Source organism: Doryrhamphus excisus, chromosome 3 (genome assembly GCF_030265055.1).
Source record: "Doryrhamphus excisus isolate RoL2022-K1 chromosome 3, RoL_Dexc_1.0, whole genome shotgun sequence".
Taxonomy (NCBI): domain Eukaryota; kingdom Metazoa; phylum Chordata; class Actinopteri; order Syngnathiformes; family Syngnathidae; genus Doryrhamphus; species Doryrhamphus excisus.
In genome coordinates, this window is record NC_080468.1 from 21,632,609 (window position 1) to 21,660,226 (window position 27,618).

General features: G+C 39.4%; 1 protein-coding gene across 38 annotated transcripts in view; it reads right to left on the reverse strand.

Annotated features, from left to right (window-relative positions):
• LOC131124820 (receptor-type tyrosine-protein phosphatase delta-like) overlaps positions 1 to 27,618 on the reverse strand; it is a 330,087-nt gene that overhangs the window by 167,053 nt on the left and 135,416 nt on the right. For all 38 annotated transcript variants that reach the window (XM_058065610.1, XM_058065648.1, XM_058065645.1 and 35 more), the window contains one exon: positions 22,535 to 22,558. The gene's annotated coding sequence lies outside the window, so the exon portion shown is untranslated. The remainder of the gene's footprint in view (positions 1 to 22,534; positions 22,559 to 27,618) is intronic.

Consider the following 27,618-nt stretch of genomic DNA (forward strand, 5'->3'; position numbering starts at 1 on the left):
CAACTCAAGTTAAATAAAATAAAATGCAAAAAGGCAAGGTTGTTGTTTTAGGCACTTCCTGACAAGTGGCAATTAGAATAAAAGTATTGGAACAAGTGCCTATACATGATGATGATGATGCGATACACTACATGTAGTAAACATGGAACCAGCTACAATTCTTAGTTGTGTCAGCTTCCAGAGGTCAAAGTTGAATAAAATCACCTCAGAGGGCTCTATGTAACACATTCTTCCACGCCATACTTCTCTACATTTATACTACATTGGAAACTATACCTGCATAAGCACAAATAGTGTGTCTCAAACAGAACTGTGATTGAAAATTGCATGATTTAAGATTTGCACCCCAATATGCTTATCTATTTGGGCAAAGTATTGTGAAAAAAGCAATGAAATCACTCCTCTCCTATACCAGCATCTGATCTGCATGCATAACCCACTTGACAACGCAACAGGATAAGCACGTCGGAACTACGAGGCAGCAGAGACTAAGAGGGTAAATGGGCTGAGTGAGGCTGATGATGATGATGAAGATGATGAAACAGGAGGATGTGAAGGGAGGAAAGGGGAAAACACATTAAGGTTCCATTTGCCACTTTCAAGAAACTCTATATGCTTCCTTTCTTTTTTAACCCCGAGCACCGGAAAATATGATAGTGTTGGTCATCGTCTTAAATATACAACCTCAACAGCCACCATTTCAATATGACAATATGAGAGGCCTTAAAAGGTTTTATTGTATTGATTTTCAGGCTATTTGCAGATGAGATGAGACGGTAAGGACTGCATCAGTCTGATATATTCGACAAAACTCAAAAAGGTTGATTTTATTTTCCTATTCTTTATTTTAATGTGTCATTTATTTTTCATTGTTATATTTTAAAAATAATATAGAAGGTTAAAAAATTGTAATTTTCAATAATTTTGGAACATCCATCTATCGGTTTTCTATGCGGCTTATCCTCATAAGTTGCAGGTATCCTGGAGCCTATCCCACTTGACCTCGGGCGGGAGGCGGGGTACACCCTGGACTGGTGGCCAGCCAATCACAGGGCACATATAGACAAACAACCATTCACACTCACATTCATACCTATGGACAATTTGGAGTCGCCAATTAACCTAACATGTTTTTGGAATGTGGGAGGAAACCGGAGTACCCGGAGAAAGTTCACGCATGCACGAGGAGAACATGCAAACTCCACTCAGAGTGTGGAATTGAACTCGGGTCTTCTAGCTGTGAGGCCTGCGTGCTAACCACTCGACTACCATGCAGCCCCGGAGTACCCAAAACACACAGAGATGCTAAGCGGAGAATCAAACCCAGGTCTTCTCAATCTCCTAACTGTGGGACCTACGTGCCAACCACTCACACCGTGCGTCCACTGTGCAGAAGAATATTTTTCTAAATATGGTGCTGCAATTCCCTGCTTATGACACTAGTCTGCACTGTTGCTTCAGTAAAAAAAACAAAACCCTACATTCCCTCAGCTTGCCTTGACCCATTTTTCCATCTCACCTTTGCTGCTTTATCCCAATCTCTCCTCCTATTGCAATGTTAATTAAAAAATGAGCAGGAGACACCATTGAGGATTGAAAAGTTGAATACAGCATAGACCGATTACGCCATTGGTCATTATTACTATTCTCATTTAGAAAGAAGGAGAAGGCAGGAAGTGTGTTACCGAATGGGATTAAAACAGAGAACAACGGCGGTGGGTGGGGTGAGGTGTCAAGGAGTCTGGCTGAATCACACTTTCCACAAGCATCCTTCCATCTATCTTCCAGTTTCATTTCCACGCTGGAGTATCTCGGAGGAGTGGAGTTAATAATGTGAGACAGAGTGGATTTAATTAAAGAATGGGGGAGAAAATGTAATCACTATTGTAATACCTGCTGAGATGATGTTGGGGGGATTGTTGGAGCAAAGGATACATTGATAAATGCATATTCAAGGAACAATGTGTAATCATTGCACCTTACGATAACAGCTTCATCATCATCTATTCTCCATTATTTTAGAGGACTCGTGTTGTGTTTTGGAATGACATGCATGTTCTCACGTGCTTTGGCTCTATTTTACGGTCTGAAATATTATTGCACCTGACTGCTGTGTTTCCAAATAACAGGCTTAGTTTAACGCTGATTACGCACGCTTGTGCTGTATTTTATTTTACTGTGTTGTTACTCTGTAAAACTACCACCAGGACTAAACAATAACACACGCAGACTATTTGTCCCACTTTTTCTTTGTCCCAAACGTCTCCCAGCAAGGCCGAGTGAATGTCCTTGTTGCTTCGTATCGCTGCTCGGTTACACGCCGGAGCTGTCAACAGCCAAATATGAACAAATATCCTGCTATCACACACTCCAGCTGAGAGGTGGAACAACATGATACATCTCTACGAGGGGCGGGATCAAACTGCCCCTAATCTGTATTAAATATGAAACCTAGGAGAAGTGTATGTTGTGCTAAACAACAAGTTCTCATGCAATTCAGAGAAAAGGTGTCTTTTAACTTGGCACTGTATATTAGAAGTAAATTAATAATAATAATTATTTTAAATAACATGTAAGGTGCAAAGGTGGAGAGAAGAAAATTGTCAGGCGAAGGAAAGGTATACAAAACTGTGGTGCCAATGAGGAAAAGACAGGAAGCAGACCTGGAGGTAGCAAAGATGAAGATGCTGAGGTTCCCGTTGGGAGTGACCAGGATGGATAGGATCAGGAACGAGTACATCAGAGTGTCATTACATGTTAGAGGCCTTGGAGATAAAGTCCGAGAGGCCAGACTGAGATGGTTGGGACATGTCCAGAGGAGAGATAGTGAATATATTGGTAGAAGGATGCTGCCAGGTAGGAGGCGTGGAGGAAGACCAAAGAGGAGGTTTATGGATGTAGTGAAGGAGGACACGAGGGTAGTTGGTGTGAGAGGGACAGATGCAGAAGACGAGGTTGTACGACATAAAAGTGAGTATCTGCTCTGTATTAACTTTATAAACAGTAAGTAGAGAAAATATGGTAATATAATATAAGTCATAAAATATAAGTCAAAGGTTTGGAGCTGACACAAAAAAAAGTGTGAGGTCTCACTCACTCACATTTTGTATTTGCTGAACGTTTAAGAGCTAATTTGCTAAATAATACAGAAAAATAGTAATACAAAAATATGCTTGCCGACTATTTTAAAAAACGGCCCATAGTTCTGAAATTGATATGCTTTTACATAAAATTTGATGTAATTATCGTTATAGTTGCACATTGAATTGTTTACCACAAAGATTTCCCCCACTTATTATCAATAAAAACATATTTCTCTCTGCGATTACATGTGATTAATTGTGAGTTAACTATGGACAAAATCCAATCTAATAATGATTTAATATTTTAATCGATTGACAGCCCAAATATATATATATATAACAAGGATAGAAATTACAGTATGACTCAAAGGTTTGGAGACATTTACTCATGCTATTGAATATTCCTAATTTATTACAAAAATAACTGCATTGGCTCCATTGATTTAAATGTATTTGATTTATAATGATATATTTGTGTATAAGGTCTAAAGGTAGCTCTCCAGGCAAGGACGGTGTGCTAAAGCAAGATAGGTTGTCCACTGGGTACGCTAGTCTGAGCACTAAAAGACAGCCGAGATGCCAGAAAAGGTGACTGGAGAGCGAGTATGACAAATGTGGAGTGAAACAACAAAGGCCAAGATAAAATTAGAAGCAAACTTCAGTTCTTTTTTTTTTTTTTTTTTTATCTCGAGTGCACACTGTTTTATCAGAACCGGTTGGCAAAAAAAAAAAAAAAAAATGTAAAAACCCAGCTGAATCATCAAGAAATGGGATCTGGCACAGGTAAACACAAGCTGGTGCTGATGGATGAGGAGGGCCAGCATCATATTATCTGCATGCAGTAATTAACGCAAATGTAAACACACACAATTAAGTATTTCCCAGTACATGCTGGGAAAGACAAGTACTTTTCCGTGCTGTGAGTCTTTTTGCCAAAACTCTAGTCAAAGATTCTCTATATGGCAGAGGCACTATGGTTTCTGAAGAACCTCTGCAAGCATTGCTTTTCAAATAAGAAATAAAAAATTGCACCACTTTTGCCCTATTTTTTTTAATGACTTGTGCTCTCATCCTTCCATGCAGGATGATTAAAAACATGTTTTTCAAGGCCACATTTTGCTGAAGTGGTGCAGTGACTTGTTATTTAGCACGTTTGTACCACATTTTCTTAACTATATACTGTATCTTCCAATGACATCGTCCTTTACTTTTGTCCAGGAAGTGCTGGCTAAAGAAGCCTTTTTTTTTTTAATAGCCCCCCAGGAGAATACATTCCATTTACACTCCATGCAATGTGTTACACAGGCACATATAGACAGGGACGCTTACTATACTGTACACGCATCAGGGGACAAAAGGTGTTTGCGATGTGACAATGCTAACATGACATGACTTGCCTTTCGCTTGAATTTGTTACCAAATAGTCAACATGTGAATTATTGACAAAAGATGACACAGACATGGAATAAAAGATTTCAATCAAGAGTCTTCTCTTCCGGCTTTTCCCTTCAAGGGTCGCCACTGCAAATCAATCTCCTCCATCCAACCCAGTCTTCTGCATCTGTCTCTCTCATACCAATTCCCCTCATGTCCTCCTTCACTACATACATAAACGTCCTCTTTGGTCTTCTTCTTCGACTCCTACCAGGGAGCTCTAAACGCAGCATCCTTAACGATAAATATATTCACTATCTCTCCTCTAAACATGTCCGAACCATCACAGTCTGGCTTCTCTGACTTTATCTCCAAGGCCTCTAACATGTAATGTCCCTTTGATGTACTCGTTCCTGATCCTATCCATCCTGGTCACTCCCAATGAGAACATCAGAAGTCTCATCTCTGCTACCTCCAGTTCTGTTTCCTTTTCTAGTCTCTAGACCAGGGGTCAGCAACCCGCGGCTCCAGAGCCGCATGTGGCTCTCCAGCCTCTTTGTTGCGGCTCCCTTTGCAATGCTTGAATATTTTTTAGCACCCGTGTGGTGAAAATGCACGTCTTTGTTATGAGTTTACAAAAATCCAACTTTGTGTGAGACCATGAATGCATCCTGACTGAGTTCTGACTGGTGACTGAATGAGCAGACAGGATGCTATCCAGTTCTCTCTGACAGGTTAACATGAAGGGAAATGAGTAATACTTTGAGTTATTTGAGTTATTAATTATTATTAATGAGTTATTTGACGATTCTAAAAAATAAATTAGAGCTCATTTAAAAACAAAAGTTTACCTCCAGTACTAGCAAGAGTACTCCAACTCGTCTTTTTTTTCCCCTCCAATGTTGTTTTAAACATACAACGTTTTGCGGCTCCAGGCTATTTTTCTTTAGTGGGCAAGTGGGTGAAATGGCTCTTTTCATAGTAAAGGTTGCCGACCCCTGCTCTAGACCAAACAACACCACAGTTTTGTATACCTTTCCTTTCATTTTAGCTGAAACTCTTCTATCACCCCTGATATTTTTCTCCACCCGTTCTAGATTTCAACCAAGAATAAAGTACTAAAGCCATATTATGAAACAGCTGGACCTTTAAATTAAATCTTCATCACACTGGTGGTTAATGTCTGGTATTTCTCATTTGTTGCAATGGCAACCAGGCAATGCCTGCATTGGATCACTTTTATGCTTCTAGCGGAACAGCCAGGACACCTGCTGTTGACAAAACACTACAACAATATTGAATAGATTTTTAGAAAATGTGAAACAATTAAAACTACAATATGTAATAGGTTTACATGCAGGTATATTGATGGACCAGCCAGGACACATGATACTGATGAATAAAACAACAGTGAACCGATTATAGGACAGTTCAAGAAATTTCTGACACCTTTAAATCCTCCATTTTGCATGTGAACAAAATTTGAGACATTTTAAAAACTGTTTTTTTTTCAATCATGAAAAATATAATTTAAAAGACATTATATTTACCACATAGCCTATAGATAATGGATGTACAGTCTTACCTATCTGTGTGAAATTAAGTTACCCCTGAAACAATTCCAATTCAAATATTTATATTGAATTAAAATCAGTTTGACACAAAAAAAAACAGCAAAAATAAACAATAAAATATGAATAGACTAAATAAAATAAAAGAAATTAAATAGTGATTTGTCCGTGGTGGTAACCTCAGTGGCATTCCGTGTCACGATGTTGTGATTGGAGTTAATGGCTTCTAGCTAGAGCATGTCGTACCCGTGTTGCCTGACACGGACCCAGTTAGTGCAATCAAGTGTCAAGCCTCTCTCCAATTAAATATGCATACGCATGTTGCCTATAGGAATATAATTTACAAGATTCTGCTTTACAGATGTCATTGTGCAGTTTAAGTAAGTAGCAAGACTGCACATCTCGTGAAAAAAAAAAAAACATCTGAGAAATGGCGTACATGAAGAAAATGTGAAAGGAGACACATGGCGACTTGTCAGCTTGTCTTCTGTTCATCCTCCCATGCTGAGCGCTGCACACAATGCTGCCAATTAGTTAATGGGGAGACATTCTCTTCCAAAGTGAAGCTTCAAAGAAACACCACTTAACAAGACCAGCACTAACCGTACCGGCAGGGATGCTCAACTGGCGGCCTGTGGGACAAAATAAGGCCCATCACTCACTCCACACTGGCCTGGATGTTCAGTTCAAAACTTGGGAGCGACTCATAATTTTAGAGCTTCTTACTTAAAAACAGCAGCAACGTTGATCTTTGCTAAGATGTGCACTAGGTTCTTAAAAAGAGTAGTGCATCTTTGCCATATAGAGGATCTTTTAGCCTTTTTGCAGTAGCTACTTATTAACAGAAGAGTGGTCCTGAAGTGCAAAAGTAACAGTTGAAATGCCTGCAGTGTGGGGAATCGGGACAAAGCGAAAAGTCAACACTGAAAGATCGGAATATGAATACACTCAAATATATACTGTACAGTAATTGCTCGTTTATTGTAGTTAATTACACCTGCAATGAAAGCCTGTAGTTAAACAGTAACATTACTGACACCATAGTAGAATACAAAATATCATTCCCAGTGTCTTTGAATGAATCTTACAAATGCCTTATATATGTTTTTTAGTTCATTTAGGCATTATTATGATTATTATAGATTACTATATTAGTATAGTGTAGTGATTATTTTAGTGGATGAAATATATAAAAATATAATTGTCACAATATTTAACCCTAAAATGCATTATCAAATTTTTTTTCATTATTATTATTATTATACAGCCACTCTAAACATTTACCGTTCTCTCAGTGAGTCACCATTTTGCAGAAAATTGGTCGCCGAAGAAGAAAGGACAAACAAACGGCGTGTTACGTTTACAGACAAAAGTGTACCTTGTAAGAGAAATTTAGATTTTTCTATTCAAATGCTAAATGTCGTATTAGCCAATCAAGAAACTGTGTTTAGTTTATGTTTATTGTCATTCGCTATCTCTTTCTAGTGATTACAACACTAAATATGTATTTCTGTTATGCTTCTGCGTCATAGATTTTATCCTGTGTCCTGTTTACCATTATGTTGTACTATGATTATGCCATTTTCTGGCACATTTGCTGGTTGTATTTCCATCCATTTTCTGTACCACTTGCTCTAATTAGGGTCACGGGTAAGCTGGAGCGTACCCCAGCTGGAGGCTGCAAAATTTCAAAACTATTAAATTATTTTTTTTCCACACACATACACTGTATATAACGTTATGTAGCAGACGACAGTGATGGGTGAGTACTTCTTGATTGTGGAATAAACCCAATGAAAAGCTTTCCCCCCGTTTTTGACTTCAGATTTATTGGTGACCCTTAATAAAAGTGTAGCATGTGATAAATCTCCTGCTGGAGGCTGATAAGAGCTGATAAATAAACTGCAGAGAGATGCAGCTGCATGCTTATATTGCTGCCTCTAATGTATTCCAAAAAGACTGAGTTTTTTTTTTTTAAAAGGAGCTCGCTGTTATTGATTTTGCACTTCCTGGCTTCATTATGTGGCACCTCTCAGACTAAATCTTTTTAGAGGTTATTTTAGTTTTTATAAAGTCCTCCAAAAGCACCAATGCATTGATATGTATTTTGAGCATTTAGGGCTTATTGTTTTGAGGTTTTATTGTGATTAGCGTTGCATGGCGGGCCAAAAAAAGTGCGAAAAAGTTAATGTGGCACCTGGGCCGCAGGTTGTGCACCTTTGGAAAAGACACACAGACCAAGCTAACATCTTATAAATGAACCAACTAAAAATAGTCTAATTTCATCACATAAGGACAATAAAAATCTAATAATAATTCCCCCATTCAGCATAAGGATGCTAATTCAGTGCATAAAAAACAAACCGATTAACATGAGCTGCATTAATGTGTTCCAAATATCTATATTGTACAGCAGTGTGCATAAATTGAATATTTATGGAAGAAGAGGACTTGGGTGGGAACATCAGTACTCTCAATCGATACCTCATTAACGTGGCTTTCCTTCGTCACTTTTTGACGCTGAGGATAGACGCTGCGGGAAAGCATCTCCTGCATTTCTAGCAATGCCGTCATTCTCTTTAGCATATTTTTAGATAGGCTAAGGGAATGGGGAGATAGCCGGTGGCGCTGCTACACGGGGAGATAATGCAGGATGAGCCTCGGGCGTATTGGGGGGGTTTGCAACATCCCTCTTGTCACTTTAGATAAGAGGAGGGAAATGGGACTGGTTGCCCAGGGACTAGCTAAGTGCTTGTCGCTGTCCCTTTCACTTCTTGCAACCACGGGGCCACTTTGGTGCACATGGAGAGGCAGATGCCCATCTCTCTGTCTCACTCACTGCAAGCGTCGGTTCATTTCCAAATTGACGGTTTGGGAACAGGGTCAATGGAGGAGTGTGTAAATATTGCAGGTTCAAGTGTCACACCAAGAGCGCATTATCTCTTGGAAGCAGAGGACCGCATGGAAGCTGGTTTCCGACAATCCCGTGCTTCACCGTTTGTCACCAAAAAGCTAAAGATCTTTACAGCAGGAATCTAGGAATAATGAGTTCAGAACTATTTTCACATAGAGCGCAGTGTTTTGGAAGCAGGTCCTTAAAAACCAGCAGGGCACTCCTGCCACCTAAGGGATCTTTGACTAGCGTTTTTTATTTTTTTTATTTCAAAAAACAAAACAAATCATTCAAGGGGAAATCTCCACTACTTCTATTGTGAGAGCACGGAAAATAACGACACTTAGACCCCAGGATATGAGTCATAACATATTCATTTACATGACAGCAACATGCAAATGAGTGTTCACGAAGGTTTGTAATAATATTGGAGCAAAACAAAAAATCTTTCACTGATGGGAGAGTTGTGAAGGAGTGCTTTTGCTGCAGAGATTGTGAGTGTGACAAAAATCAGGCAAACCCCAATTTCAGCTACAACAGAACAAAACAAATTAAAATTTTAAGAGTTTGTATTGTTGCAGCTTGTCTGTTACACAGACACTATATTTTTCAGAGCAACAGTGCAGTTTAATTTTATTTAATTTTATTTAATTTTATTTAATTTTATTTAATTTTATTTAATTTTATTTAATTTTATTTAATTTTATTTAATTTTATTTTTATTTAATTTAATTTAATTATTTAATTTTATTATTAAATTCAAGCCATTGTACAGTCAAAACCCATTAAGTTTGGTCCCATTTTCTTTTAGATGCAATTTAGGTGGCAACATAATTGTGATTAATTGAAACAATAGGGTGAAGGCTTTCATTACAGTTCGTAATAATATGATCTCATCAATTTGATGCAATTTTAGGCCAAATGAGGTTTGAACTTTCACTGTGAAAAAAAATTACATGTATCAATATTAATTGATGACCCCTGCAGAGCTTTCCTGTCACTTGTGTACCCAAAGATACGCATATTTACGTAAGGGGGTACGTGAATAAAAAGTAAAAACGGCTTGTTCACGGTTAGATTAAAAAATACTAAGTTTGATGATGACGTTGAGCTTTAAAATTGTTAAATCTTAAATGTGCTAAATGAGAACTGGTCCTACGTGGTGCTGTGACTAATTTTCTGAGCTGTACAAGCCTGTCATTTGTTCGATGACTGGCTGCACCGACTATGTTAGAAAGCCTCCAGTTTTGCGTGTGTAAGTAAAATTTATGCTTTCACGAATAATGTGTCTTCTCCGGGCGTCGCGCCATTTTGCTTGGCCATGTGTGATGCAGATTGAGACTTATGCGTATGACTTTCTCTGAGGTTGTTCTATTTCTTCCTTTCACCTCGTCCTTGTTCACAAATGTTAATGCTGTGCGTATAAATGCACCGAGGTGAGCTAGTGTTAGCTCTGCGTTGCTGTGCATTTTCACTTGGTGCATAATCTCATGCTATATATGCTCATAGTAAACCTGGGATTGAGTTTAATTCCCTTATTTATTTCTGTATATTGTGTTTTCGTAACTATTTATTACATGTAACAGTTGCATTTTACTGATTACACCACTTAAATACTCAGATACTCAAATAAATTTGCCAAACAAGACAAAAACTACCTCTCTAAAACCATTTTAAATTATTTGCCCCTAAGTACATGACTTCCAGTCAACTGTCTGAAGGGGTACACGATGGTGAAAAGTGTGTAAACCACTGATATTGAGCATCTTTATATATGGAATGTCTCTTTGCGGTATTGCTGGAAGTACTTAGATTTTTCTTTTCTCAATTACACTTGCAGCCCATTAGCGCTGTGATCCAAAGCCTCTCTGTAACAAAGTGCCACCCGATCACGCCATCGTTATTCCCTGATTAAATTCATGGTTGGAAGAAAAAAAAAAAAAAACAGGCTCCCAAGTCACTCACGCTCTATTAAGAAGATTGAGTGTCCATGTTTAACACCATCTAATGGATGGCTGAATTACGCCCCTGCTATTAATGTTTAATACATAATTGAATGTTCTACATGGCCAAACTTGTTTACGGGGATAATTGATGCTTATGACGGGCCGTTTGTCTCCAACACACACACACAAAAAAGAATCCAGTGAATGAAATATTTGGTAGTTTACTGCAGCGTTTGGAGAGCTAACCTTGGCAACACTGCAGTCAAAAAGTAGACAGTTTGATGTGTGATGTGCAGACGTTCCACTGGGTTCGCCCGCCCCAGACAGCCTCCAAGTTAGAGCTTTAACTCGCGGTTACTCTAGAGGCCCCTAGAAAGGCCGCAGCAACAGCCGCCACCGCCGCACGCAACCATCTGTATGGAAGCCTGGAGGCAAAACATGGAACGTATGAGAGAGAGTCCATATTGGGTCAGACTACAAGGATTTTTTTTTTTTTCGCTTTAACTGTTTCATATGTTTCCCTGAAATACCAGATGATGTCAGTCTTTGCGCTTGTTGCACAGCGTTATGCATGGCGACACAAGTGGGTAGCTTTGGTGCCCAAAGGGCGGCGCTCACCGCACTGCAGTCTATTAGACTGCTACAACAAAACTAGTCTGTGTAATAAGAAGCCCAAGAGAAATACTCCTTTTAGGTTTCAAGTGTAGCAATGCAAAAACCTTTGAATTTGACTCCGCTGTGGCTAATCAAAGGTGAGGCGGACACACCGAGCTCAAAAGTCGAGCAACACAAACAGTTCTCAAAAGTCGCAAAATTGTTGACTTTAACCAGCCATATCTGCAAATACCCTAGGACAGGGGTCGGGAACCTTTTTGGCTAAGAGAGCCATGAAGGCCAGATATTTTAAAATGTGTATCTGTGAGAGCCATATACATTTTGAATGCAATAAAATATGTGCATTTTTATGTAAGACCAACAGTTTTAGATATAATGGGCTCTAATTGTGTAGACCAGGCACACTACCCCACGCCAATGGGGTGTGGCCAGCACACTTTCGTGAGCAGCGCAGTGTCTAATAATAAATCTAATACTTGTTGCCATTAATACAACTTCTGCTGCTGCATGGTTTTGCACCATACTCCATACATGTATTTCATTCTTTTGGCCATCTTCGTCAGAAGGCTTAGTTCTGCAGCTTTAGCTAGGTGACTATTTGACTAAAGGAGGAAAGTTTATATTTACATGTTGACATCTCAATGACCGAGGTAGACTACCGCATTACCCAGTAATAATCGAGTTTTGGTGTTTGACCTGGAAAATATCATCAAGAAAGATGGATATGGTCGGCCGTATTGCAGTAGAAAATAGATGGACGGATTAAAATGCATAAGAAAGTTGTTGATTTTGAATATTATTTTTAACAGTGATTTCTGTGATGGTTTACTTTAAAATGTTAGCAAAAATGCATTTTATTGTGGTAAGAAATGCTTGAGAGCCAGATACAGTCATCAAGAGAGCCCTACCTGGCTCCCGAGCCATAGGTTCCCTACCTCTGCCCTAGGAGATGGTGGACTTTAATCATTGATGGGTATGGTTTTATGATTTAAACATGTAGAAGTTTATAGACTTTCAACCACCATGTACATCTGATAACGGGTCCACCTGTCAGAGTCCATTAGCAGCATATATTTTCGGCGATGTCAGGAGGGGATGTGGTGGGTTGTCAAAAAACTGCTTGATTTTGATGAGCCGGTATCATGGAGACAGGGGTCTGGCAAATTCTGAGCCTGGCAATATTGCAAATAAGATGAGTACTCCGATGAGGAACCGAGTCATACCAATGATTTTTTTGTCAAAACTGGAAAAAAAAAATCGAAAGGGTTAAATTCAAAACAAAATAAACACTACAGACAGCTCATTACTTGTACTTTGATTTATCAAATATGTAACCTGTTTGCGGTCAGTATTTTCTGCATCTTGTATGGCACTTTTCAAAGGCGGGTAAAAAGTGGCTCGTTACGCACAGCCGCAGTCATGGTAGCGAAGGAGGCATTCAATGACACATGACAGAGAGAGCACTTCCCTGCGCTTCTCAACATATTTGGACTGTCAGAAATAGAAAGTGTAGAGACATATCTTCTATCCGGCAACGCCATTTCTGAGCTACCGGATGGGCTGATTTGGAACCAGCTACAAAAAAGGAGCAATGCCATATCTCATATGGAAAAACTCTTTGCAACACTGCATTTTCTTGTGTCTGGATCATTCCAGTGCACCAATTTGTGCCGCTATAATAACGAGCCGTGCACCCCTTGCGTCCCATAAGTGCAATAGTGTGGATTTTAGTGTGACTTTCACCTGCAAATGCAGCAAGCTCGGTAATGTATTAGTAGATGACGCTATATACGTAGACGTAGGTATATTTTCCACATGTTCACATGAACGTCATAACAGAAATAATCATAAATGTCATTCTTTAACAAGTTGTAGTGACAAAATACATGAAAGTAGCATTCATGTGATATAGTGTCTCTGCTGGGGTTCACCTTTGTGTTTATTTGCATCCTCCACCAACACTTCCAACCCCGTGGCGTCAAACCTAATTTTTCATATATGGCCACTCTCAAACTCTCCATGGCGACAGCAACCACACCCAAAACAGGTTTAAGTATGCAATCATAGTATATCACTTGCAACAAGCCCACTCATTTTAATAAGAGGCAGTAAGTAATAATATGCTAAATGGGACCTATTATGCTAATTTTCGGCCTTTTGTATTGAGTTGTGGACTTTAGATCTTCCAGAATCTGCACCTACTCCAGCTGATTTCCTTGGATTTCCTGTCTTAATTTATTCCACCCACAGCCCACCTCCGGACACGCCCACTCCACTGTGATTGGTCCCTCTCAGCTTGCACAGTTTGTACAGTTTGTACTTGGACACGCCCATATAAGGAGGTCACCGGATGGATGGAGCTGATGACTTCGCCCAAGGCTCACCGTGATGTCACAGGGAGCCAATGTTGGAAAAAACATCCCAAATGCAAATGCGCAAACCTCATTATCTGAAACTTTGGCATCTTTTCACATGATAATACAACATTATAACTACATTTATGGGTCAGAAAAGTGGGAAAAACATAATAAGTCTCTTTTAAGTGTTAAATACCAATTAGATGATGTATTATGTATTATTATAACAAAGTGGGTTTATTTGGACTTCAGACTAGTACTCCATTTTCAGTAAGCTTTAAGATTTGTTACTTGGACATTTCAAGAGGGTAATAAGGAGGTCCTGGGAAAATCTTGTCTCCTGTAAAGAGTCTGTGGAGAACTATTGTATGTGACAGGAGTGCTCCGCTGTTTTTAAGATGATGGTGTGTAAACAGGGAGGTTGCACCTTGCAGGGAGGTGGTGAGAACTTAAGATGTGCCGAGACTGGCGCTTCCTGGAACTGAAAGCTTGTTAATTGGTGTTCATCACACTTTCAGCAGGGGCGTAACATCTAAATTTAAATATGGTAACATCGTCATTCTCGTAAAGTTGTTAGCCAAGTTTGTGAGGAAAAGAAGTTGTCTCGTGTTATACAGTGGGAGTATGTGAGTACCAAATGCTTCCTGGAACATCTTTATTAGGTTTTTCATCCGGCATAACGCTGTGTGGCCCCACCATATACAGTATCTGTTTAGAAGTCTTACGAACTATGGGAGAGTACCCAAGATTTTGACCCCTCGACCGGCCCCACTGGTACAATAGGAATAGTGTATGTCTCTTGTGAGTCTTTCAGTTTTTAATTTAAGGTCTTCCAAGTCCAGTATTGTAACTATCTTGACACTTAATTTGTATAGCTGGGTATCATTCTCTTTAACCCTAAACGATCACCCCTGACTGGCCCCACCTCTTTGTATGCCAGTGGTACACTCAGTGTCTTTCTACCGGGATTATTTTATTCATTTTCAAGTTTTTTAGCCACTCGAAATAATCAAATTAATTGACCAAAACTTTCGATAATTTTGCCAAACTCGATAAATTGACATGTGCATGCTTGTTTGATGGGGCGAGTGAGGCGGTGGCAAGTATTGTGAGAAATAAGAAATCAAACAAAAGGGTATTCTCAACCATACCAGCAACAGTACAGTTACTTCAAGGGTCATGATAGGGATTTAAAGCCATTGACGTGGGAAAATATACTGCAAACATTTTGAGTAAACAGAGGAAAGTGTTGGATAGGTTCTACGCCATGATCCGATATCAATTTCAGCCTCTTTGTGCATCGTCATTTTGTGACGCATAACACTTCATTGTGCACCAAATGCATTTTGCCGCATCCAAACCAACAAACTTCAACCAATATGACCAAATTCTGACAATACGTTACACCTCATTACATTGACACAGCATAACTTCATTCATTTATTGCAAAAAAAACTATGGTGCATGGACCCCCGTGGAGACCCAGACCCAGTTTAAAAATCGCTGACAGATCTCCTTACAGATTCCAGTCTTTTTTTTCTTGTGCAGCAGAGAATGAACACAATGTCATTGTTATATCTCCAGCACTTATTTTTTCTTGTGTTTTCCACTCCTCTTTAAGTGCACTTCAGCCCATCTGATGTTCCTCCTCCCACCCAAACCCCTCAAAGCTCTTCCCTTTGCCGTACCCATGTTGACGTATCTTCTAATAAGCAGCCTTAATTAGCGTAGGCTTCAAAATTTCTGTTTTGCTGTCAGGAAAGGAACAAAGAAGCGACATAATAAGCTTAGCTGATTAGTCTATGTCTCTGTGATATAACGTCCGCCAGGGAGCCTTCACTGCTAACATTCTTAAACACAAATGCATATCGTGGAAATTAATGCATCCTTAGGCCTCCTTGGAGACAACATCTGGCCCGAGTTGTTTCCAACTATACCGGCCTCAGCTTTTGGCACAACATTTTGAGCATGATGATGATGATGGTGAAAACTGGACGGCCTCCACGACCTTGTTCCTCGAAAGGTCGATAGTCAGAGGTCACAACGTGGCCGACCCATCTGCTGCCGTCTGGTGTGGGATGTTAGCAAGAGATGCTAATTGGATTTAGCCTATGGGAGGGGTCTCCAACCTTATTGCCTCTAAAACTATTTAAAAAAATCTAAATGGTAGAGAACTACTACTTTTTGTGACATTTACTTTCAATGCTTGTTACACGCTTGGACATCTTTGTGTGGAGTTTGCATGTTCTCCCCGTGCATGCGTGGGTTTTTTCCTGGTACTCCGGTTTCCTCCCACATTCCAAAAACATGCTAGGTTAATTGTTGACTCCAAATTGTCCATAGGTATGAATGTGAGTGTGAATGGTTGTTTGTATATATGTGCCCTGTGATTGGCTGGTCACCAGTCCAGGGTGTACCACCTCGCACAAAGACAGCTGGGGTAGGCTCCAGCATACCCGCGACCCTAGTGAGGATAAGCGGCATAGAAAATGGATGGATGGATGCTCATTACACCACAAACAAACTGAATACATTGACACACTGTCCTTGTGCCTTTTGTATTACATCATTTATAACCAGTGATCCAATCCTGTGTGGAGGTGACTTGACAAGTCCGACACTATGTGGGTAATTTTTTTTTTTTTCAATCTGCCAAAAAAAATGTTCCCGTGGAGACAGGGCCTTAATTGTCTTGAGTGTGAATGGTTGCTTTTCTTTGTGTCCTACAATTGGCTGGTGACCACTAGGTGTACACCGCCGGATTAGGCTTGCATGTACTCGACACCCCGCAAACGCTACTCACACTTATGGAAAAAGCACCATTCATTATTTACACTTTTTTATAAGCAAGTGCATAAGCTATCGATCACAACTGAATTTTAATTTACCCTAAACGGCATTGTTAAGTGGATCTGTTGGGTGCATTTTACACATGGGAAGACCCAATTCCCACCATGTTCTGTCGTGTCGTTATCTCATTTGCCGCGGTCCCTACTGCGCACGCAGAGGTCTGCGTTCGCCCGAAGTAAACAGCAAAAAACAGAGATTAGTGTTTACTCTGAGCCTTATTATACAAAGGCACATGTTATTAAAGTGGAATATAATTAAGCTTTTACAAGTGCATTATAGAAAATGAGTTTTCTTCCGTTTGAAAGTAAAACAACTTAAGGCAGAAGCGGAAAAAGCAATTAAAGTACTAATGACTTTCTATTGAGTGTATTTGTCTGTACAAGTTGTCACATTACAATGCAACATTACAATGCATTTGCACAAGATGTTTGTGCATTTGGATGTTTAGTCATTCATCAACAAGCTGCTTGGTTTTCCAATCCTGAGCTGTGAGCATCAAACACTTGTCAGCTGTCCAATAAGAAACATCTGTCAACATCTGTTCTTTCAACAAAGCCTGCAAAACAATGACATCATCTTTCACTCTCAAATAGGTGCGCTTCCAACTGTAAATGTACTGCAAAAAAAAGATCAGTAAGAATAATTCCTCGTGCCGCATATAGAGAACATACGAATATCTTATTTCTAAGATCACAACTAGTAAAATTCACTGTTCTAGTACATTTTCAAACAGCTAAGATCAAACCTGTCATAACTGTCATAAAATACTTACTACACTTAGCGCTTCTATATGCTGGAACAATATGTGGAATCAAATTCTGGTTCGGATTGAGTAAAGAACGTAAACAATGCACTAAGATGGGCAAATTCAACAAACAATACAAGCAGTTGATGTTTGGAAAATACAAGTCTTGAACTTCAATTGTGTGCATTTCTCTAAATGCAATATACTAAGTTCTATGTGAAGTATTTCCATAATGCCTCATATTAACTCTCTAACAAGAACTCAGTGTATTGACTGGTCCTATATCTCATCTCGTTTCATATCATCTACATACTGTATTTGTATATAACTCTGGGAAAACTGTTGATTTTGTTAATACTTGGGTTGTTTATATTGTTTATTTTTCTATATTGTGTATTTTGTACTGCTTAACTGACTCTGTACTCTTGCTGCTGTGCAATACATATTTCCCCACTGAGGTACGAATAAAGGCATATCTTAATCTTAATCTTAAACTTCTACTTTATCATACTGACTATTATATACGGTCATTATTTATTATGAAACGTTATAAATGAATATTTCTAACTAACTTTTATGTTACATTACCTTATCACTTTCTATGTTTCTATATAAAACATGAAATACAGGAAGTGAATATAAGTTTTGCAAGAGATGGTAAACTAATAGGGGGTAGCATTAAATAAGATTTGCTTCTTTCTACTGTTTTGACATGGGAAATGCATTGTACTATGTGATGTATTACCAGCACCAATACCATATACTGTATAACATGATATTAAGTACCAGGTGGAACCCATAGCAGCACAAAGCTATCATTATTAAAGCTCACCTCCGTGTATTTACACACATCATGAACATTCCTGAATGAGGATGAGGCCAAAGGAAGAATAGAAAATGCAGAAAGTCATACACAATCTGCTTCACACATGGTGTGTTCAAGGACCACTGAACAAAGCGGCGGCCAACTTACATCAAACGTACTTATTTGTTCAACGTGCACACACACTCACAACAATGAACAACTTCATGTTGTCACCTTTCTTTTGTACTGTACTGTAATATACTATCATCAGCTGTGGCTATTCACATGATGTGTTCAAGAGTGTTATGTGAATCTCAGTGTTCGGCTCTAATGTCAAGTCAATGAAGTTTTCATTTTTATTGATATCTTCTATGCATACCCCACTTTGGGGAAAAATTAGGCATTAGATGAATAAGTCATACCCAAAGCGCTAGTCCTGTGTACGACAGAAGCACTCATAGCTAATAATAGCAAGCGTGAACAATATGTGGCTAGCTCACAGGAAGCAGAATGTCTCCTCAAAGTAGGCTTTTGTCCCGTGTGAAGTGAGCATTTGATGCTTGGCAAGAGAGAGGACACCTTCGCCATATGCTGCTCACCGCTGATGGATGCTCCCCTGTGATGAGGGGTGGTGTAGCGACTTGCAGGTGACGCCGCTGATAAAGTTAAAGATGAGCCATCTGCTTGCAGCGGCGGCTGATCTTTACTTAGCAGCAGCTGTACTGTTCCGTGTATAACGTGTATATTGCCTCTGAAAGAAATGTCAAACTGTAATAAGTGTCGAGGGTGCAAACGCAGTGTCTTTTAACCCCTGTGCATTTTGGGATTTTTTGGGGGTGCTAAATCTCAGAAAGTCACACCCAAAGTAAATGTGAAGCTGTCCTTGAACTATTTAGAATCCAGCCATAGTTTCGAGCTGTTTTGAAAGCTAACAAGCTGAATTTTATCCCCCAAAGACAGAATTTGTCTAAGTGCTGCTGACATTGATGGAAATTAGATTTTTGAATGACACTGAAAAATAATAATTTGGGTTTTTTGTTGAAAAATGTGCCCAGTACAGTCGTCCCTCCTTGGTTCCAGACCCGATAGCGATAGATGAATTTCTACGATATTTATGCTACGTTCACACCGACGCCGAATGTCGCGCTTTGAATCGGCGACGAATTCGGCGTCATTTTTCAAAAAATCTCACGATCTCCTCAGATATGTTTATGCTCTGATAAGCTCTGATAAGCTCTGATACGAAATTCGAGATTTCGAGATCCCGACTGCATCCCGCCTCTGATCCAGAGCATATTGTAGCGTCGTTGCCGACGCTATGGAAATTACACGACTGCGATCGCTGACAAGCTTTTTATTGCACAACAATAAATCTGGCTACTGTCGGCCGTAACCACGCCGTTGCAACCACCGCCAGCTACACAACAGTACTTCCTCCACCCGACACACATTCACGGTCACCCGGAACAGTCAGACACCCAAGAGCACAACGTCAACATGAAAACGTCAGGGTCGCTACAATATATAAAGATGCAGCAGATCCATTGAGCCTTTGAACCAAGCTCTGTTAAGCTTTCCTACGCTTTGAGCAAAACTTTGATAAGCTTTGTGAAGCTTTGATAAGCTTTAATACGCTCCCCCCGCTTTACGCAATTCGTGACAGATCGCCTCAAATTTTTTAAAAGTTTAAAAATTTTTGGCGCTCTTGCCGAATGTCCCGAATTGCTCAAACCTTTCTTACGCTGTATTACGGTCTTTACGCTTTCATTAAGCTTTGTTACGCTTTGCCGCCGCTTTGCTCGCCGATTTAATTCGCCATCGATTCGGCGTCGGTGTGAACGTAGCATAACATATGGAATATTTTCTCACATAATCAAAATCACTTTCAAAATACAATTTTTATCATTATTAGAGCCCTATAGACATAAAATAACACCCCTATAGTCATCTTTACACTCCTATTATGCGCCAGCTAGAATTATTTTCACTATGTCTTATAGGATATACTAAGATAATGTCACATATTGGTGGCTAGTGACCAGAATACTACATATGATTTGTTTATTTTTGAAAAATAGTAATACAGCGAGGGGGTGATGTTTGAACTGTGATGTGATTGGTAACACTATAGAGCCTTAGATTGAGTCTTTACCTAATCTCATTACAAAAAAATATGTATATATTTGAAACATTCTTCTAAAGTTAAGAAGGTGTTCATTTGGAGACCCATGGACACATTTTGTAAAAGTCTTCACCAACTCCATGCAAACACAGCTCCCTGGCTTCCTGAAACGTATTCTGTCTTTCGGGGTCATTTTGTCATGATTGACAGTAAAATAGACGTATGTTGACATACAGGCCACATGCAGTCCTACCTTCATGAAAAAAAACTCCACCACTGAAACAAAATATGTGTTTTCACAATTCCTTTGGCTATGCAATGTGTCAGAAGGTAATTGGGTATTGTCTCCTAGGAAATGGGCTAAAGAGTTTATTGGAGAGTCAGTCATAAGTTTGACATTCTTGTAGTGGTGGATTTTGTGGCTAATCCTTTGGTGCTATCAGTAATATGCAAAAAAAATATCTGTAGAAGCGGTTAGTGTATATTTATGGATGTAAAGCTTGGTGTGGACTAACGATTTTACTGCAGAACATTTACTGGCTTATTGTCAATATACAATGATGTCAGTCTCACTCTGGGCTCAGCAGCAATAACCAATGAAACGCTTTCCTGGGAAAAAAGCATTATGGGATTAGTTAAAACAGCTTGCTTTTGCTTTTTTTAAATTTAAACTCAAATTGGTACTTGCCGTGTTTATTTCCTACATAATTTCAGTGTTAAGTTGCTGGGTGATGATTTTAGCGTTCTTTGTAAGATGACACAGACTGAATAAATACCTTCTGTGATTTCCAATGGGTTTACAAGCTCTTTGTGACTTTTCCCAAATAACTTGTGAGCCGCACAGTATTTAAGTGATTAGTCGTAGTTCTGAAGTATGTTACCCCAGGTTACAATGCCATACCATGTTATGTTATAATATTTGTGTATAAAAAGGAATATCATTCCACTATTTTGACATTACAGTCTGCTTGCATCTGGTGTCCACTTTGTTTGCAGTGACCATCGTTGCCACCTAGAGGACTGGAGTGGAATATCGCTGCCTGACAAAAAAAAAAGTCAGGCGGACATGGATGGCCTTGGTAGGAGTCTGTAACTTTTACACTTAAAATACACCAAGGATTGTTGACCTTGCGATGGTGCATCAGTTGTCATATTTTTCAAGTTTCCCCTCCCCCACAAATGTTTGACAGGTCTCCCCCACCCTGCTGCTAAATGTCCATCTGGCAACCTCCCATGGGTACTTATTATTCTCAGCTAGCCAGGGGTTTTCTCTTCGCAAGCAGTTAGTCAGTCAGACCAGAGCTATATTTTTGGGGGGGAATGGTGCTTTTATAAATTATTTCCAATTACTCCACAACAAGTTCCCACGGGTGGAAAAAGTTATTTGAGACAAATAAGATGTACATAACTATGACATAACTAAGTAGCTGTGCTATGCTATGCTATTTAAGACTCAAGGTATTCCCTCATTTGTTCTTTTTTCAGAACCAAGGGGCCAAAATGATTGATTTCCTCCTCTTGAGCAGATGCTCTGAGCCACAGGGAAGAGCCTAGAGGTCCCGCTGTCCTGGCCCCAGGCCGCGCTAGGCTGGAGATTTTATGCTGCACTTGCCCTCCATCACTCTCCTGTAGACTACAGCTTGGAGTCCACCTTGGAATATTCGGACAAAAACAACGGCTTCCCACTGCAAAATTCTACTGCAACATCTCATCATCATTTTAAGACTACTATTGCTGCTGTCTGCATGATCCGTGTCAAACAATGTTTAATTAAAGTCATGTTATGTTATGCTATATTGTGTATTGATTATATGTTATGATTATTTTTGCAAAATTTGAATTTTATTTCCACAGTTTTACTTGCTTGCAGCGAACCATGAGAGCACACAGTGTGGAAACCAACGTTATCCTATTTCTTTTTCTTTTTTTTTTTTTTTTTTGGTCAACCCTGCTGGCATGTTCTTCCGACAATCTGGGCCATTTGATCCTCATTTGAATAAAATTCAAATTGAACGGAACGCACACACACACACACACAAGCATACCTTACTGAGCAAACATCTCTGCAGCGCTCTCAGCGTTCAAACCCCCCCATCTGAGCTTTCTCTTCCATATTTATATCCCAAAGACACATGACACTTGAGCACTATATGAAAAATGAAACCCTTCTTACCTAGTGTGGAATAGTTGGTCACATCTGTCGTCGGGGGGGAGGAGAAAAAAAGAAAAGAGAGAAAAAGAAATGTCAGCAAGTTGCATGTGCACAAACTTTCATGAAAAATGACGGTGCCCCACTATTGTGCAGGCTGCTGGTTAAGAATAGTTCCTTTCAACACTGGTGGTGTATCATTTATTAATAGGAGAAGCAAGTCTTAGATGGCATCCCTCGGGAGGCAAGGTTTGCACAGCTTGCATTAATATTTGTCACTGATGACACGTCCCTCTTAATACAGTCAAACATGCAAAAACACACACTGTGCACCATTCCATGAATCAATTGATGAATTGATGATTAACGGACAGTTTTTTATCATACCACATTTATGCAGCGTCACTGAATATGGCTCATTTCTGCTCAATTTAGTTATTTTCTAAAAAGTTCTGATGACTTCTGTGACGATTTTATTAGGCTGAATTATAAAAAGTAACTTTCAAAATGTTTATTGGCAGAATCCCTGCAAGATTTAAGCTTTCCTGGCCCATATTACGGCAAATAATTAAGCAACAGTCCCACAGGTTACATTTTGTGGCTAATCCCAATAAAATGTGAACACAGGAGTTCACTGTTAAGCACTTTGGGTACAATGAAATCATTCTCTAGCAGGATAGTACAATATATTGAAAATTGATGCAACTGGTGGAGCCGGATTTGGTTACATTTTGGCGATAATCCTAATAAACCAAGTTCTCTATTTGGCGCTTTAACTACGATGAAACCGTTCCCGGTCGCCGCATCTCACTCATCTTCTATTTCTTTCCCCCTCACTCCTTGCACCCACTCTACCAAACAACATGGTGATATTATCTCAAGCCCAGGTGCTTGTGCTGCCTCTTCAAGTCAGACGTAAAAGTCCCTGTCGACACCGTCCCACGGGTCCAATTTTCCCCAGCAGAAAGCTTCAAGGTCTTGAGCTGAGCGCTGTGTTTAGTTACATTATGCCAACAGCAACGGGTGTGTGTCAAAGCTGAATGGTAATGAGCGCCGACCGACCGCCTCCCACAACTTGTCCGAAAATAGATTTGTTCATACATGCTAGATATTGTAACCACGTTATCAAATGAAATTATGTCTGCTCGAAAGCTGAATAGAAAAATCATCTGAACCTCAGCAGCGTTTTGGTCTTTGACTTGGATACCTGTGTCGGGTAGGATTCTTGTTGAACAATCTCGGAATATTTGTCGAAAATGCTACCAAATTGAACTGTTAACTTCAGCCTTGACTTGGCCTTCGACTCAGCAATCTTTTGTCGAATACACAAAAAATCAATAGGATTCTTGCCGTAATGTATCAGACGAATAATGTGACTGCTCAAGCACCAAGTAGCATCAAGTACAGAAAAGGTTTCTTATAATATTACAATATTAAAAACATAAAAGCTTATTTTTCTTTGACAGAATGCTTGAAGCGTTACTGATATGCAGGTATTTTTTTTTTACTCCATTCCCTGAGTGTTTACACTGGCGTGAAATTGGTGGCCGAGTGTGGGTTTGATCTTTGATTCGGAGCCCTCCTGTCAGATGTGATTTAAAAATCAATAGGAGTCTTGCCAAGATTTACAAACAAAATAGATTCCCCCCACTCCAGGATGCAAATGCGCAAAACAAAGCATGATTCAACTTTCTTTGTCCATAGTAGGCCACATATTAAAAGTCTCACTGGTGGAACCAGAACTGGTTTAAATTTGGTGCTAATCTGGAGCCTTTCCCTCCACTCCAGAATGCCAATGAACATAAACAATCGGTGAACAATGAAAACATAACTGGACAAACAAACTTTTCCGCGTCCCAAAACAGGTTTGATTGCGAATAAGAGTGCCAAAAATGGTCATTCTAACTACAACAAAGCATGATCAGAAACGCGGAATCTGCCCATTCCACAGCTGCAAACTCTTCCGGGTTACACATCTTGCCAATTCTGATGTTTGTGTTGATAAAAAATTATGTAGCTTTTGCCTGGATGTTGATGTTGAGAATGACAACAAGGTGATTTAAACGATCCCTTGATTTAAACGAACAACCAAGCCAAAACAACCACTGTCAAATATCCGTATCAGCCTCGCTCTTTTCCTGGCTCATCCAATCAGCAGTTAAGACACATTCAAGGCCTCAGAGATGTATTAGAAAGTAGATATTTAAAGCAGGAATGAACGAACACGAAGGAGGATTTCCCCCACTCTGATGTAAAAAAAAAAAAAAAAAGTCCATCCACATGAGTGAAGTTTTTAAAAATTGTAGTCTACATCACACATTCACCGGCTGTCATGCGCATTTTGTGCAAGCTTGATAACGCAACCACAGATGCCTGGTGCATTATATTGGTATGCAAAGTTGGTATTTCCCATTCTCAGCACTGCACATGCATGAAACTCTGATAAAAGGATAGTAAAAAGACAAATATTTAAGAAGGATTTTAATACTTTCAATATAAATAAATATATAAGTGTTGAAAATATCTAGATAAATAAGATACAAAGTTCAGTTACCTCAAGTCTACTTTGTGTTTTGGCTCGCTGTACAGACATAATTTTATCTCCAACGTGAGCAGCATTAACTTGCATGATTGGCGTAATTAAATTCAATACGGACGTTTTCCTCACATGTGCTCTGAATGAACGACCAAAGTGAATCCTGAACCTGATGTAGCCTCAATACCGAATTTTATTTGGCCATTGTAACATTTTACAAACAGAAATGGAAGTGAGCCCTGAAAAGGTTTTGGGATGGCTCAAAACGCTCTGTTTGAAAAGGCGTGGTAAAACCGTTCCTTTGTGATGTCACAGATCGGCAGACTTCCTTATATGGTTCATCGTTAATGAGTATGCGACTGTGGCAACTCCGTAATCAGGAAAAAGCCAACAGAAACAAAAAAAAGTTAGGAAGCACTTTGGGCGTGTGACCAATCACAGCGGAGTGAGAATGCCCGGAGGCGAGCCGTGGATAGAACAAATTAAAACAGAACGTTTTGGCAGGAAGTACAGCTGGGATAGGTGCAGATTCTGCAAAATCTAGAAAGTTTTCTGTGTGGGTTATTGTGTGTAGCTGCTCTATAGGAGACCACAACTCAATACAAATGGTCGTGAAATGAGCATAATAGGTCCTCTTAAAGGGGCAACTCCAGTGAATGGAGTACTCTCCACTTTAGTGAGCGACTCACAGAGACGCTAGTCAGTAAAAGAAATCGAGTTTACCATCACAACTTTCTGCCCTGTTCTCACGAGACAGTCCCCCCCCCCCCAAAAAAAATAAAATCTCCTCACGTTTTAATCTTGTGACACGCCAAACAGACACAGAAGCTTTTAAATTTGGTGCTCATCCAGTTTAAGTGCAGATACAGGAGTTCTGTATAAGTCGCTTGAACTCAAAATAAAAGGGAAAAAGGTTCCACTCCCTTCAAAAAAACCACAAGGTTATCGATTATCTAGTCTTAAATTTCAAGTCGAGGTATCCTAAGTGGATTAAAGCAGTGAGACAACAAAAAAAGGGGACTCTCACGGGACAATCCGAAGCTCTTGTGGCTTCCATGAGGGAAAGACGGAGGATGTATTTTTTTTTTTTTTACCCTCTATCGCCTTCCTGTTTTAAGCAGATAAGCTTCTTCCAAGGGTCTTAGTTATGCCGTGTGGAACCTGCAGCACCAACAAACTTTTGACAAGGAAATCAGGAAAAAAAAAAACGGATGAGTCCATTTCCAGTGTTGTCTTTTCTCTTATTGACAAGAAGGATTTGAAGAAGAGGCTTAAAGTGGTCAGTTATACGAGGCAAAGGCTCCGTGTTTACTGAAGGTTGGAGTAAAGCAAACTGAGAATATTTGACGATCTAAGGTGTGTGAGCTCGAGCACCAAATCGAAAAATGAGCTGATCTCATCTTTTGATGATGACCTGTGTCATCTTGAGTCAGGCACATTGAAAATTAGTAGGGTTCTTGCCATGATGGATAAATAATCTGTGAATATTTGAAGATAAGAAAAATGGCACCGCTAGAGCGCGAAATAGAAACATTTACAAATGTACCCTTTGACTCGGCTATTTTTGTAGTCTTGTCAGTTGCACCAAAAATCAATAGGGTTCTTTCCTTGACAGAGAAATCAGCCCAGAATGGGGCAATCACAGGAAAAAGGCACCTGCAAGAGCAAAGAATTGAAACATTTACTGATGGCACACTAAAAATAAGTAGGATTCTTGCTGTAATAGAGATATAATTCTAAAATATTTGGCAATCAGAGTAAAATATCACAAATATGAGTAACAAATACAGGGAGCCATTACCATTACCGACTGTCTTACCCATTTTAGGTCAAATTGTTAAAAAAAATTCCCAGTTTCAGTTCCCAAACGCTTGAAGAGCAGATGAAATTCGTCACTTGTCAGATGCTAAAAGATCAATCGGATTTTCGCCTTGACAGATTTGTGGCTGCTGGAGCAACGGTTTGATCTTTGACTCGGGGGGGCTCATTGTGTCAGACCTGATTTAAAATCAATGCAATCCATGCACTGACTTTTAATAATAATAATGTGATTGGCTGAAGATGATCAAATAATATTTGAGAGTCATCTGATCTGACAGGAATCCTCAAAGGACAATACTGGTTTATTTATGTCAGTCAGTCTATCTGGGTTTGAGTACAGAACTAGATTTTTTGCAGAGCGCAGAATATAAACATGTATCGGCTACTCAAAAATAAGTGATTTTGCTTTCTATGAATACAGTTATTTCATTATTACATTTGTTATTAGATTAGATTAGATTCAACTTTATTGTTATTGCTCATGTCACTGGTACAAGGCAACAAAATGCAGTTAGCATCCAACCAGAAGTGCAATTTTATAAGTACCTTAGTAGTAAGTAAATGTAGAAAAAAAAAAGGACAGATCTATGTAAAAAAAAAAAAAAAAAACTATAACAGGCTATGACTATAATACAGTGAGGATACGTACAGGGATATAAATGACTATAATATGGCTATTGTAGATTGTACAGATTATAAACAGTATGGATGTGACAATATATGATAACAGTAATATGTACAGAATTGCAAT